Below are 16,832 nucleotides of genomic sequence, written 5' to 3' on the forward strand. Positions count from 1 at the left end.
ATATTTCCCAGTCCTTTCTGGTATATCCGGGAATCTCTCTTCTTTTGGAGGTGAATGGGTATCTGCCATGTTAATGAGAAGTATGCCGCCAGCCAAACCCTATGTCTAGCCATTAGTCACTATTAGGCCTCCAGCAGCGGAGATAATTTCAGAGTATGAGGCCCTATGCAAGAACTGTACATCCATTCTTAGTGTAATCTTAAAATAGCGAATTGCATAAGTATTAACAAGACACTGAGGGCCATATTTATTATTCAAAATTGCGATCGCAAATGCCGAAATTCGCAGAATTTCTGTGTTTGCGATCGCAATTTAGCTAAGTGGGATGTATGAAAGGAAAACAACCTCGCAAAATAAGGATTCCCTATTTTGCGATTGTATTTAAGGAATTGCAAATTGCGATTCCTTAAATGCAATGTAAGAGGCCCAAAAAAAGGGCAATTTGGCCTTAAGGAATCGCAAATTACCACCAACTTCAAGTTGGTGGTAATTTGCGATTTCTTTGAAAAATTCACTTTTTTTCATTTTTCAAAGTGCCATGTGGCACACATACATGCCCTTAGGGCATGTATGTGTGCACACATGTACATTTCAGGGGTGCAACAGGGTGTCCTTTTGTCAGCCTGGCACCCTTGAAATTGCATTCTCAATTTGCCATTTTCTAATTGAGAATCGCAAATTGAGACTGTCTTCCCATTCATTCCTATGGGCCTCTAGGGGAGGTATTCCTTAATTGCGATTTGCAAATAAGAAATATCTAGGATTTGCAAAATTATTTACAAATCCTACATATATAGCATTTTGCGATTCTCAAATAGCGATTCTCTAAAAATCGCTATTTGAGAATCGCAAAACCAAAGTTTCATACAGATGGCCCTAAAAGCTAGCAGGAGCCCGAGGTTCTCTAATCCGGTGAATAAATGACCTCCTGAAGCTTGAGAGGACATTTCGGTATACAACCTTTACAACGAATCTTTTACCATGCACTACCATTACAACGCAGTTATTACAACGCAAACCATTACAACGCATTGCGCTGGGGGGCGCTCTAGGATAGGGAATAAAATGTAATTTACTATCCAACACCTTCCCTAGTGTCCACGGGGACTGGAGTTGGAATAGTAAATTAAACTATTCACTATCCAGCACCCCAAAGCGCTATGCGTTGTAATGGTATGCGTTGTAAAAACCGTGTTGTAAAGGTATGCGTGGTAAAAGTATGCGTTGTAACGTCATACATCCGGACATTTCATCTCACCAAGGCTGCCAATCTTTCAGAAAAAGGGGGTAAAAGTATCCAGCATCATATGGGGACAATCTTTTTTTTCTTAGGTTCGGCAGCAAAATTCTTTGACTACTGCTATCATGTCTTAAAGATGTGATAGAAGAGCCTCCTGAGCATGTAGATTTCTGCTGGGGCTTAAAAAAACTTCACCAGCTTTATGTTGCACGGAAGTCCATGGGTTAATGGCAAGCTAGGGAATAGCTAGATAATTAAAATACGACCCACTTGACACATACCTCTTCAACCAGCAAGCAAAGTGAGCAAACCTGACCTTTCGTAGAAGTGTTCCCTTTACCCTTTCATCCTCCTTCCATTCATCTTTTCATCAATCCTTTCACCCTTCTATTTATTCATCCATTCATCTTTCAATCTGTTTACCTTTCTATCCATTCAGCATGTATCCAACATCCATCCATTCACTCTTTCATACATCCTTTCACACGAATCATTTGTCCAGTCCAGTCCTTCCATTCATTCATCCTTTAATTTCTCAATCTTTTCACTTTTTCATTCCTACATAAGCTAATACCCTCACAGGTGATTAGCACGCTATAAACACACAGATAACATAACATACATCCTTTTCCCTTACCCCTATCCATTATTTGACCTTTTCACTCCATCCATTCACCCTTTCACTCCATTCTTCGCTCATTCATCTGTTCATTCTTTCACCCGTCTGTCCTAATTGCCACCTTTTTTATTTCCTTTCACTATTCTTCCCTTCACCCATCCTTTTTCTCCTTGTTCCCTCTTTACTTTTTACCCTTATTGTGTCCCATCCTTTTTTTTTTATCTTTCTCTCGTGCACACTTTTTTATGTTTCTCCCTCTCTATGTGTTGTTTCTTTTGTTCATCATACCACAATTTTCCTTTCTCTTTTTCCTTTGCCCACAATCACTCCCCTCTGTCGTTGTACTCTCTATCCATTATTATTGATTAACATGTCTGCAGATGGAAGAGGGCACTAATAGCTGATTTACGTTTTATTGGGATAAAGTTCACCAGCCCACCAGTCCAGCCGCAGACCGCGCTTAAGCCGCTTAAGTGGGGGGTTCACTACGCCACTGATGGCAATTCATCTACTCGTTTTGCAGCGGATGTATGTTGTTACAACGCATGCTTTTACCATGCATGCTTTTACAACGCAGGTTTTTCAACGCAAGTCGTTACAACGACTTGCGTTGGGGGGTGCTGGATAGTGAATAGTTTAATTTACTATTCCAACTCCAGTCCCCGTGGATAGTAGGGAAGGTGTTGGATAGTAAATTAAACTATTACCTATCCTAGAGCGCCCCCCAGCGCAATTCGTTTTAATGACTTGCGTTGAAAAACCTGCGTTGTAAAGGCACTGCATGGTAAAAGTTGCGTCGTAAAGGATGTTTCCCTTTTGCAGCCTATCGAGCAGCATTCAACACAATGAGCTGTGACTTCATGCTGCAGAAGACCTCCGACCAGGCCCGGACTGGCCGTTGCGGGCACCGGGCAATCCCCCGTGCGCTGCAAGGGTGGGGGCCGGTTTTGGGCCATGGGGGCCGTTTTGCAGCAAAGCAGCAAAACGGCCCTGCCCTGTAACAAAATCGGCCGAAAACCGCCCCCGTCAAAGAGCTCGGTCGCACCCCCAGAGGGTCGGCCAAGCACTTTGCCAGGGCCGGTTTTGGTTCTCAGTCCGGCCCTGCCTCTGACGGAGGTGTCCCGTCCGGAAGATTAAGCAAGCTATTGCCCAGAGTCACATGGTGAAGGGCTAACCTGCCACCGGAGCCGGGGATTGAACCGTGAATCCCGTGGTTTGGAGTCAGGTGCCCTGGCCGCTGCGCCACACCTCTTCCCCTCACTCATGTGGATGTGTTACTCTAGCCAGATGATCTTATGATCTTGGCGGGACCACCTCAAGGCCTTTGGCTAGAATTGGGGGCATTATGCTTGCACTGTTGCACCGATCCATTAACAACCAATGCATCCAGGACACAGCTAGTACTGTCGTTGGAAAGAAGCAGTCTTCGTTCCATTGGAACATTTTATCTGAGCTACTCCTGGTGGCGAAAAGATGCAGATACTTGGGGGTGATCTTCCTGAGAGATTTCAAGAGGAATTGCCATGGAGAAATGGTCACAAGCGAAGTAGTGAGTGGGCTATGAGCGAGCTGGTGAGGTTCAATATCGTCTATGGTGCTAAAGCTCGAGCCTTTTCAAACTTTGAACCATCGCTAAATGCCTCTAGCCAAAAGTCACTACAGGTGCACATTAAAGTTATGCGGCTTTAACTTTAAAAGCCATGTGTGACTATAAGATAACTGAAAGCAGGTTCTGGGAAAATCTCTTGCTCTGAACATTGATCGAAGCTCTTCGCAAGAGCCCATGAACATCGCAAGAAATCTGAAGCGTCAGTTACTGGATTTAAGTCTCTCTGCACATTGTTGCATGAACCAGCCAGCTTCATCGCTGCTTTGTGTTTTGTCGATCTAATGAGAGGGGAGCTTAATTGGGCAAAAGCAAGGACCCTCTCGTAAGGAGAACACATGGCAAGCTATGAAGTACATCAGACACTTTGAGGACTAGATGAGTTTACACATTTTGTGACAGAAGGAGATTAAGTGACCTGCCCAGAATTACCCAATGTTCCCCATTCCAAGATCAGCGGTCTGACCAAGATGCCATATCCCCTCCCCAGTGGCATAAGGGACGTTGATGGATTCAAGACAGCCTCGCTGATGAGGGGTGATACCCCGAAACTGGTCCGGGATTGCTTGTTTCTGGTTCAGGAAGAACCTGGCCTGGCAGCTTGGGTTGGGCTGTTCCTAGAGGGAGCAGGGTCAAGACTGATATGAAGATTGCTGGGTCCAACCTGGGGTAGCATGGTAAGCAAATAAACAATGGATTTAACCCAGATCTGTAACTGGGGGTGAATAGTAAACTGGAGCCATAATTTGGGTGCACAGCACCCCCAAAAGCACTGGGCTGTGGTGCCACTGCTGCACTAGTGATAGAAGCACTGCTGTACAATGGGAACCTATTAACCCACTGCAAGGGTTTAAATAATCAAAATAAGATTCAGGAAATGTCTCTTTGATTGCACACTGTAGTGATAGGAAGTATGATGAGGAGAAGGGGTATTTTTCCTGGTTAAGCAGTTCCAAAGTTATCCTGAAAATGAATAATTAGTGGTGTTAGTGCCTCTCCCATCACCGAGGTGTTTGATTCTTCTGATGTGGTTAGGTTGATGCCAACACAAAGTAAGTGACTTGACTGTAAGTCTACTAGACCAAATAAGAGTTAGGATGTGACATTAAGGAGCTTAATAAGCCACTTGTAATAAAGTCAAAAGGACACGTTGGGATAGGTTCATGAGAGAGGCTTTATTCTGCAACCCCATCCATCACAGAGCTGGGCCAACTGCCCAACCCAGAACTCTACAAAGTCCTGGTTCCACACTAGAACGTGGAACATGGAACCAGGCCATATCACACCCCTCTTATTGTGTCCAGAGCTTTGACAGGCCAGAAATCTCTGGGCTTGATATTCAGTAGTGTCTGACTTCGCTCTGCATTGTCATTTCTTTGAGATCTTTTTCAAGCCAAATCTTGTTTTAGACTTTACGTTTCTCTGACACTTTTGCAACAATATTTGGTGATTTAGTGTATGTGAGGATTTATATAGATAGGCCTTGCCCATATAAACTTGACTTAAAATAAAAATAAAGTTCAATAATACAGTACACTCCAGTGCAATAGGGTACAATACAGCGTTATTGGTATGACACTATGTAAATATATTGTCACAGATAAGTTAAAACAAAAATCTATATTTGAGATACTATTTATAGATTTATTACTGAAAGAAAAAAACCACAGAGCAGCAAAGTTGAGGGAATGGGTTCCCTTTGGTGTGGTCTGTGTCTTATGAAAAGGCTCTGGGCCCCGCCCCTCAGCCTTCCTACTTGTCTTTGGCCTTTTGGGTATGTAATGTTGTTGGCTATTCAGCTGCTCTTTCTACCTACTTGCAGTTTTCACCTCGCAGGGTTGTAAGAAGTTGGATACTTGTTGCAGTATCCCCCACTATTTGCCTGGTATTTGATGCACCTGTGGCTGAAGTGTACTGGGTTCCTGCTAACCAGATCCCCAGTACCAATGTTCTTTCCCCACAAATGTACAATTGTTTACCAAATTGGCAAAACCTGTAGCACCCACGGTAAGTCCCTAGTAAATGGTACCCCTGGTACCGATGCCTGAGGTCCCTAATGGCAGCATCACATATTGTGAGCTCTGAGGGACCCCTCACCAAGCACATGCAAGGCTGCCATTGCAGGCTGCGTGTCTTGGTGCAGACAGAAGTGAAAAAACAACATGTCACACAACCCTGTGTGCCATGCCCCCCTACCACTGCATGTAATAATGTAAGTAACCCCTTCAGCAGGCCTGACAGCAATAAGGCAGTGTGCTGAATATTACATGTGAGGGCATACTTGTATGAGCAGATATGCCCCTGTGCTGGTCAGTCCTATTACAGCCAGTACCTGTGACTAGGGAAGCCATTTTAAAACATGTGCTGGACACAAGTGAAAACGAGCTCCCCAGCTACAGGATGGCTTCACTGAAGATAGGGATGTTTGGTATCAAACATTTCATTTTGGTAAACCCACACTGATGGCAATTTCGAATTTGGGAAACATCCTTTAGGATGAAGCCCCAATCACAATGTGCCTACAAAGTGCCAGCAACAGAATGAACACGTTTTAAGCGTGCATTTGTTCTGCACGCAAGTCGTTACAATGACTTGCTTTAAGGAGACAGATTGATGGAATGGTGTTAAGATTAAAGTCCAACACCTTCCCTGCTATTGTCGAAGACTGGAGATGGAATAGTAAATTAAACTATTCCAAAATCCAGCACTCCCAAGGCAAGTCGTTATAACGACTTGCGTGCTGAACAAATGCTTGCTAAAGACGCGTTCATTCTAATGACGGCGTTCTCAAGGCAAGCGTGATAAATGCATGTGAAATACCTCATACATTCATCAGATTTACCAATACATGCACCCAGAGGGCACCTTAGAGGTGCCCCCTGAAAACCTACCAGCTTCTTCTGTCATAGCTGATTGGTTTCTGCCAGCCTGCCATCTGAGACGCTCTTCTGACCACCTAGGGTAAGAGCCTTTGCTCTCAGGAGACCCGGAACAAAAGCCTGTCCGGGAAGAGGGTGTACCATCCGCCCCCACAGGATGATATGCTGATTAGCTTCCTTGGGCTGGGGAGCTTCAAAGAAGGTGAAGCCTTTTGAATACGAATCTGGCTCCCCTCACAGGAGAGAAAGCCACCCCCCTGTAAAGCCCCCTTGACACCTGTCTAGGCGGGAAAATTAGCTCGTCAAGTAGGCCTGCCACCTCCAGGCTAGTACCACCCCTAAGGTGGGCTACTGTGAGCTGGACAAGAGTTTTCAGAAGTAGCCATCTTTGTGATGGCATACATAAGGATTCTGGGACAGGGTTAAGACCACTACCCACAGGAAGTGGTCATATAGGCGGCGTAGTGACCCCAAGGGTCAGTAGCCCATTGGCTACAACCCTACACTCCTCTAACATCCCTAAATGTAGTATTTAGGGGAGTCCCTGGCACCAGAGAAGCAGATCCTGAAGACCTAAAATGAGAGATGACACCGGAAAGCCGGAAAAGCAGAGAAGAGAGAAGCAGCTGACCGGATACCAACCCTGCCGGCCTGTATGCATCCCTCATCGAAAATGGTGCCTAAGTCGACTCGTCCTACAGCTGTGACTCCAGAAACTTGGGAGTACTCCCTGCCTTTAAAAAAGACTTAAGGCCTTCCATGAACAGCAGACCTGTTCTAAAGAGTCTTCAAAGAGAAGACTCCGAAGCCTCCTGAACAGCCAAAACCAGACACCCGCAGCCACAACTGCACCTGTCGCCTCCAGCCCGAGTTGAAGTGGGCCACTGGTGCCAACAAGGTTCCCCAGCCCTCCTGAGCGCAAGTTCATCATGGCTTCACTCCCCCTGGATTCCCCGACGGCACCTGCATCCTCTGCACACAGCCCCCCTCAAACGCAACTGCTCCGTTAAGGAAAAACCTGACACCTAAGGGCGCCCTGGCACACATCGCCCATTGGAGAAGTGGACCAAAGGAGTCCTTCCATCACTGAGCAACACAAGGTCTGAGCCCTCTTTGAAGGACTGGGCTATTCTATGGCCCAGCGGTGCCAGGGGACAACACCTGAAACCTTTGTGGGTTACCTGTTCCGGCGTACAAATGACAGAGACACGGGACACTTCCTTCGGCGTCAAAGATCGAGGTTTATTTACTGCAGGGAACACAGTAGTCACAAGAAGTACAACGCATGTAGGTTCTAGGAGACTGCTTCAAATTGCTACTGTGGATCGCTCCTTTTATACAGTTTTTAGTCATTGCACAAGATGGTGAACAAAAGGTTACAATTCAGTTCCCACAGTAAACTTCGAAGGGTCGCTTTCATGTATTCAGGAGCCCGGAACATAATTACAGTAACATCGCCGGTTCCCAACTGTAAAAGTACGTTATCCCACCATTAGTACATTCCATTCCGGCTGTAAACGAATTAAGGAAGAGTCAGAAACAGGTGCACGGGAAGACAAAGATAGACAACAGATTGAAAAGAGTGTAGGGGGGTGATATCGGAAACACGATTGCAGGATCAAAGGAGACATGCCTAATGAATGCACGGCTGAAACAATAGACCGGCACGGCAAGATGAGCCTCGAGCGGGGCCATCTGCCTTTGCAGTGTCATCCCACTCGTCATAAAGACACCCTCAAAGGAACACGTGTCTTCCGCAAGAGCTTGGGAATCCCAGGGTCACGAAGCGGACAGTGTCCGTTCGCTGGCTACTTGAGGGCAAGAGACAAAATGGATGCGGTATCTAAAATGGAACCCGTGGGTTCAGATGAAGAAACCCACGAATGAGACGAATGGTTTAGGTCAGCATAGCGAAAACGCGTACGCCCACTAAACTCGTCATTTGCGGTTCATAGATACCAAACTCGTCCATATTCGAACAAGTCAAAAACACCACTTATAATTGTCACGGAACCTAAGACGCACCTTTTGCCCTCATGTAGGCAAGCACTAGTCGATATCAGAATCGATCTCGATATTCATCAGATCATTCAGATGCTGCTGCAACATTATTCTATCCATCAATGCTTCCTTGGTAACAGATGGCCGTCTTATACACGTCGTAGCACAGAGGCCACATAAGGCAGGACCACACTGTACACAAAGACAACACGTGAACAGAAATGCTACAACAACCCCAATGATCATCAGAATCATCCAACCCCACGTCGACATCAGGCCCCAAAACCATCCTAGGAGCGTCCAATCACCTACGTCCACGTGTATGGACTCGGAGATCTTATGCAACTTCGAGATGGCTTGATAGACAGTTGGAGCGTTATCAGGGATGAAAATGCAGCAACTCGAATGGATCACCTTACATACACCACCTCTATCTGCAAGGACAACGTCTAAAACCATACGATTTTGTAACGGCATAAGCCTGTCCGCCTGAAGCTCTGCTGTCAGATTACCAAGGGCACTTGCAGTGATATTAGCAGTCGATTCCACCACTCGAGTCAACTGTCTCAGGTTCCTACTATTGATCATAGGTCCCCAAAACGGCAAGAAACCCTTAAAGAAGTCTCCTGCTTCTTGACCGGCAGTGTCTTCTTCGCTAATCACGCCTCTCACAACTCTGGTCTTGTGATAATCCGACCCAACTGTGAAGGTCGGCGGCAACAGATTCGCAATATAACAGGTTCCTGAAAAGTCACGAGGCAACCATGTATATGTGCGGTCGTAACATACAAAGTACGTACCCTTGGCAGTCAAAAGAACAGGGGAAGAGGCTGTAGGTAAAACATACGTTTCAGTACAAGCACTCCTCCCAAGCTGAGCTCGCGGACTTCGGCCAAGACCTTTCAAACAGAAATTACCAAGATGGGGTACGATCCAGATCGGAGATGAGCTTTTAAGCTGCCGATCACCCACTGACATGCTATACTCAGCCTCACTCAGATCTCTGTATGCTCGCACCTCTTCCTCTGGGATAAGCGATGCGCCAAAAAATATCTCTATCTAAATCGGCAATCGCTCTTGCCAAAGGCTTGTGGTACGGGCCAGGACCATGATCTGCAGTACGTGGCTCTCGATGGGGGTAGGAATCTAGTGCGCTACGAAACATAGTTTGGAATGCTCGAGCTGACCCCTGGGAACTATAAGGAAGGACCAAATACGGAATTCCCTTATCCATGGTATGTGGCATTAAACCACACACCCAGCAGTTGGTAGTATTCATCACCAACTGATGTTGATCAGGAAGCTGAACAAAGGAGTTATTCATGAGTTCCGCACGTCTAACCTGTTCGTGTTGAGGTAGAGGGTGAAAGGAATGTGGAGAAACGGTGGGAATAGATTTTGGTTCAGAGGAAGAAGTAGGTAAAGCAGAAGGCAATAGCAACTGTATTCCAAGGTACACTCCACCCACTAATAACATGGAAACAGTCAGAAACAGCAGGAACACCTGAAACAGAAAGCATTTCGTTCGTACAACCCTATGCAGTTTAGATCTTTGCGCCAGAGTCTTCTCCACTTCCGACAACTTTGAGAATTCCATCCTCTAAAAACCGTCCGCAACGTTCTTGACGCACTTCGTTCTGAGTAGCGATTATCAATTCCCAGGAGTTCCTAGGAATCGACAAAAGTACCGACCTAGTGTCAGGAACCTGCTAAACAGAAGGAAGTACCCGCACGGCCCTACGGTCAACCCGGATGAAAGGTTTTCTGAAATCAAACATTCAAGTGTAATACAAAATCTCCTAGCTGTGGAAAAACACACGTGGAAAAGAACTCAAAAATTAATAGAGACTACAAGTGTTCATAATGTTCAAAATGACAATAAGGGGTAACGTGAATTTCAAAAAAGGGGAAAAAACCAAAAGGTATTTTATTAGTCTTTGTTATGAGAACGAAGGATATATCTGCTTCTTCCAGGACGAGTCTGCTCCTCGAATAATTGTTCAGATTGCGGAACAGAGTCCTGTCGGTCAGATGATAGTTCAAGTCTTGAGTTTTCCAATGGCGGAGGTTCAACAAAGTTATCTGATTGCACTGAAGTGTCTCCTACAGGCTGAGCATCACTGAACGGCACAAATTTCACCGGAATTTCTGTTTCTGTTGCGGCAATGCCTGTTCTCACCCACGAGTCTGCTGGTAAAGGTATAGGCACCTTCTTTGTGTGGGTGGCATGCACCCAGTTTTTGCGACCCTCCAAACGAACTGCAGTTCTCGTGGCGAGAAGGACCTGGTAAGGGCCCACAAATCTCGGCTCCAAGTTGCGCTTCCTTCCAAAATTACGGGTGACAACCCAGTCACCCAGTTGAAGCCGATGTCCAGGACCCTCTGTCTGTACCGGCAGTGCTTCAAAGACCTTGTCATATGGATACTTCGTTACATATATTGCGTTAAGTTAGCATGAGTGTATTACATGTCTAAACAGCCATTTTTCCTTCGGCTTCAGTTTTGCACACGACACCTACTTGTTGTTGTCGCTTTCACCCTAGAAGCGGTGATGTGATTTATTTGAGAATAATATGTTATTACTATGCTATCAGTTTTGCTTGGTACACTTGGTACAACTGTCTGCACACTGAGAGCTGCACACTCTAAGAATAACCTAACACAAGGTTGCTGGGAGGCCTGATCCTCGCACCACATTAGACATAACACAAACAATGTTGATGCCAACGTTTTGGGCTCTACGCGGGTTTAAGATAGAGTTACAGGGAATGAACGTGGACACTTGGTGCTGCGCATGAAGAGAGCTGGTAGCTGTTGATGTGATCTACTCCTACTGACATTTAAAGGTATGGGTCCGCCCTGCTAAAACCCGAATGAGACCTTCTTAGATATAAAATAATATGCTAAATAGGGTGCGCAAAATATAGGTGATATAGATTTCTATAGATTTTGCATTGTAACATGCTATCACCTTTTGCTTACTATGGATTAGTGACTATGCTGCTAACTCTGATTTTTATAATATGCATTTTGGTATTATACAAGATACTGCGTTTGAGAACCTTGCATTGAATAATAAATATTTCAAACTTGCACGTGTGTTCTTTGACTCTCAGTTTTGGTTTGAAATGATTATATAACGAAAGAGTGTTCATGTGTTCCACGATTCCTGAGGTATTCTAAAGATCATGTTCTGGTTTGTCTAAGACATGGATCATTTCATAATGATCCATGAGACACTGTAGCTAGCTAGGTAAGGGGATTTCTTATACTGAGATGAGTTTTGGATCATCCTAACTCACTGAGGTTCTAGATCTCTATGCACAGTTCTGTGGGAGAACGGAAACCCTGCTACATGGCGCCCGTACGTTGTTGGCCTTATATCATGACACTCGAGTAGTATATCATTCAAACCTTGACACCTTCATTCCCGTTTCCGGAAAACGGTGGTGTCGGAAAAACCTACCTATTTTTAAAATAGGTCTTTTCAAGCTTGAATTCTTCTAAAAACGGTTTCTTTGACTTACTACCCAGTTGTGCTACAAAGTGTTCTTTGTCTTTTTTCACTTCCTGTGCTAACATGGCCGTGGACATCCCACAGCATAGCCGCATTGCGGTTCGTGACCACTTGCGGGCATATAATGTCCCTGTGGATGGCTTAGCTGTGGTTCTAGTGGTGAGTGCGGAACATGCGTACCCGTACGAATTGTTTTATTCATGGGTGACATTTCCGGCAGTGGACGCTAATTCTGGTGTGTTCCATTCATACACTGCCTCGGCTGTACCGGTGGCTTGTGCTCCGTACAGGGCACTGGAAGTACCTATAGATGTTTGGCAGCACGGAGTTTGGTTTGGTGGCGCCCTACCCCATTCTTTAACAGCTCCGAGGTTAGGTCCTTTGTCCATTCCGGGCACAAATTGGCCCGCTTTGGGTGGATTTACTCCTCACCCTAATCGCGCCACTTGTAATGTGGCTGACCTGCGGCGTCTTCATGAAGTCGCGGTTGGAGTGATTAGGGCGCTTGTTCATTACATTGGTCGTAATGTTCATGGCGCAGCCCCCGCAGGTGCGCAGCTTCGAGCGGAACAGTCTGGTTTGAAAATCAGTCCTGTCATGGTGAATTCCGTTATGGGCAAGAAGCCCCAGGATAAGGATGATTTTCCTTACTGGCTTGCCGAGAAATTCGACCAGCTGGAGGCTGTGTTTCCTAATACGACTCCTGGTGAGAAACACCGGATTCTTACGCTCAGTTTACCGAAAGATTTAGCCCCTGAACTTGTTGACTGTGAGACATGGGGTAAGACTTTTGCAGCGGTTTATTCGAGGTGCTATGGCACCCCGACTGTGTCCAACCTGTCTGCGGTCCTTAAACGTGTTCAAGATGATCACGGACCGGAGTCGGCGGTTGAATTGGGTATGCGTCTGAGTGGCTCCTTTGATGTGGTTTGCGAACTCATCCTTGCGAATGTCAAGGGGGATGCAGTGAACTTTCAGGTGGCCAATGCTCTGGTGTTAGTTCCCGATGCCGATAAACCCCGTTAGTTAGCAAGGATTATTGTGGCAGCTTATAAAATGGTTGGCCGCACTTCTAAGGGTGTAAAGGCTTTTTCTGAAAAGGAGAAGAAACAGCCCCAGGGACAGTCTTCGGAAACGGGTGGACAACCCAAGTCCAAAAAACAAAATTGGCCGAAAAAGCAGAATCAGGGTAAGCAGCAACAACAGCAGACACAGGTTTCTAGTCCTGCGCCTTCGCTGCCTGCGCAGTCGGATAGAGTTTATGATTTGCGCGATCGCGCGACGATTAAATCGCCTGAAAGATTTCAGGCTTCTGAACAACGCTCTCCTCGTTCCTTTCAGGACTCATCGGCTCCGTCAACCGGTGGTGGAGGGGGCGGCAGGGGCAGGGGTGGCCAGCAAGGACATGGTCAGCCCCGCCCGCGAAGTGAAGGGGATCAGCGGGACGACTCTACGCCCAAGAGACCGCAGTTTGCCAAGAAGAAGGTCGCTGCCTTAACGGCGCATCGATATGCCCCAGATAGTGAGAACGCGGCTTCGGAATCTGACGTGGGCTCTGACCTTGCTGGACAGCGCGGCGGAGATTACCATAGTGAGAGAGGCCCTCCGTCCACTGTTGAAGGTGACAGCGACTGACACTTATGTTGTGATTGAAATGGCTGATACACATGTTGCTCCCCCTGAACGACTTTTTGAAATTGTCCTGTTAATAGAAGGTGACATGCAGCGAACTGTAAAAGGGGTATTTTGGGAAAATCTTTCGTCTACGTATGACATTTTACTTTCGGAGGCTGACTGGCCCCCACCTTTTGTTCTCGCAGCTCCGCGAGGGGAGGAGGTGATCCTCCCCAGTTTCGCGCACACTGTATCGAGAGTGGAAGCGCTGCATTTTGCAGAAGAGTGGGCTCTGGCGCTTGCGCCGGCTGTATACCGAAATCAGTGTGGCTGGGATAAATTGTCTTCTAGCCATGAGATTCCTTTACGGTCGCAGCCTCAGCCACAACCTCAGTATCCCATACGGCGTGAAGCTAAAGCTTCTGTCGCGGCTATCCTTGAACAATTGGAATATCAAGGTGTAATTGAAACGTGTGTGTCACCAATGAATAATCCCCTTTTTACTGTGAACAAGCCGGACGGCTCATATCGTCTGGTTTTGGATTACCGGCATTTGAACTCGCATTGCCGTAACTGTGCAGTACAGAATACTCACGGCTCTGCCCTAGTGAATAGTCTTGAGCGTAAACGGTTCAAAACCACGCTTGACATTTCCAATGGTTTTTATGCACACAGATTAGATGGTCTAAGTTCCCAATGGACCAGTTTTACGTGCGGCGGTGTACAAAAAATGTTTAAACGACTCCCAATGGGCTATAAGAACAGTCCTGGAGTGTTTTCCGCCCGCATTGTCTCTCTTTTGGAGAGCTTCGATCCAGTTGCTTGTTCTTATGTGGATGACATTTATCTCACAGACGACGAACTTTGGGAGCATCTGTGTCGAGTAAACAGCATAATTTGTAACTTTGCAGACATGGGTTACAAGTTTAACTTTGCAAAATCACACATTGCGGAGTACACAGTGTTGTTTCTGGGTTATTTTTTTATTTTATTTTTTCCTTTTTTTTTGGGTAAGACGTTTATTACGCATTGTCACAGGAATAGTACAGTCAATCTCGCCTACAACCATATAAGGCCGGCTTTACAATGCATGCAGGAGTATATGATCAGCTTATCATTACACAGTCCATCAGCCGACAACCATAGGTCCGGCGGCGTAAGTTCGGTAACAGTGCAGGTGATGGTTTCGACAGTGCATCCGCATGGTAGATTCGCCTGATCAGTCTTACATTTTTCAGTTTTTTTATTTTTGCCAAAAGCCCCCATAACCTAGGGGGGGCATCACAAACAACATAGCAACAACCCCCTGTAAAACTCAAATCACTGTGTCACAGCATTCTCCCCCCCTCATTGCCCCATCAAGTGTAGCTCATAGCGGCCATAAGTCTTTAGCAGCCAGGCGCTCAGCCCTCACTACCCTCAGACGCCACTGACGCCAGATATTGTTGGAAGGGCTCCCAGAAGTCTCTGGGGCGGGACCCCATAGGCAACTCTTCCTCATACGTGACTAAGGTGTCTCTACAATAGGCCAAATCTTCCAGCCAGTGTTTCACTGTTGGTTTTCGCTTACTATTCCAATGTAGGGATATTCTTCTCTTAGCCACCAATAACGCAATCACACAAAGTTTACGCCGTCTTGCCCTCAAGTGTGGCACCAACCCCAGGAGACAGACTTTGGCAGTGCATGGCAATTGGGCCCCCAGCATAGCGTTGAGTGTCCGTATCACCTGGTCCCAGTATCGCGTTACCGCAGCGCAGTGAAGGACTGGGTTCTTTAAGACCCAGCGGTGCCAGGGCACAACACCTGAAACCTTCGTGGGTAACCTGCTCCGGCGTACGAATGACAGAGACACGGGACACTTCCTTCGGCGTCAAAGATTCAAGGTTTATTTGCTGCAGGGAACACAGATATCACAGGAAGTACATCGAGTGTAGTTCGGGGAGACTGCTTCAAATTGGTTCTGTGGATCGCTCCTTTTATACAGTTTTTACCCATAGGACAACATGGCACACAAAAGTTTACAACCCGGTTCCCACCGTTATCCCCCAGAGGGGTCGCTTTGGTCACTTTGATACACATGTGGTCTGGAACATAAGTGCGGAAACATTTGGTGGTTCCCAACTGTAAAAACCCATCTTCCCAACATTAGTGCATTCCAATCGGTAGTAAAACAGATCGAAATAGGAACAAGGACAGGTGCAGAGGAAGACGGAGACAGTGGGGAGATCGGAAAGGGTGTAAAAGGGGAGGTATCGGGAAACACGAGATACAGGCATCAAAAGGACGTGCCTAATGGGATGCACGGCTGAGACAATAAACCGGCACGGCGAGATGAGCCTCGAGCGGGGCCATCTGCCTTACAGTATCATCCCCCTCATCATAAAGACACTTTCAAAGGACATGTGTCTTCCGCAAATATCTTGGGAGTCCCAGGGTCGCGAAGCGGACAGCGTCCGTTCGCTGGCTACTTGAGGGCAAGAGACAAAATGGATGCCGTACCTAAGATGGAACCCGTGGGTACAGATGAAAAACCCACATAACAAACGAACGGTTTAAGTTAGCACAGCGAAACTGCGCACACTTACTAAACTCGTCATTTGCGGTTCATAGATACCAGACTCGACCATATTCGTGCGAGTTAAAAACACCACTTACGATTGTCACGGAACCTCAGACGCTCCTTTTGCCCTCATGTAGGCAAGCACTAGTCGGAATCATATTCGATATTCATCAGACCATCGAGATGTTGTTGTAGCATAGCTCTGTCCAACCGAGTCCCCTTGATAACAGGTGGTTGTCTCATACACGTTGTAGCACAGAGGCCACATAAGGCAGGACCACACTGCACACAAAGGCAACACGTGAACAGGAACACTACAACGACTCCGATGATCATCAGAATCTTCCAACCCCAAGTCGACATCAGGCCCCAAAACCACCCAAGTAGCGTCCAATCCCCTACATCCACGTGTATGGATTCGGAGATCTTATGCAACCTCGAGATGGCTTGATAGACAGTAGGAGCATTATCTGGAATGAAAATGCAGCAGCTCGAATGGATCACCTTACATACCCCACCTCGATCTGCTAAGATAACATCTAAAACCATACGGTTTTGTAACGTCATAAGTCTATCCGCCTGAAGTTCTGTGGTGATATTACCAAGGGCACTGGCAGTAATATTAGCTGTCGATTCTACCACTCGAGTCAACTGTCTCAGGTTCCTACTATTAACCATAGGTCCCCAAAACGGGAGGAAACCCTTGAAAAAGTCTCCTGCCTCTTGACCGGCAGTATCCTCTTCGCTAATTACGCCTCGCACAACTCTAGTCTTATGATAATCGGCATCTACGGT

The sequence above is a fragment of the Lissotriton vulgaris genome, chromosome 2_1 (assembly GCF_964263255.1).
Source record: "Lissotriton vulgaris chromosome 2_1, aLisVul1.2, whole genome shotgun sequence".
Classification (NCBI taxonomy): domain Eukaryota; kingdom Metazoa; phylum Chordata; class Amphibia; order Caudata; family Salamandridae; genus Lissotriton; species Lissotriton vulgaris.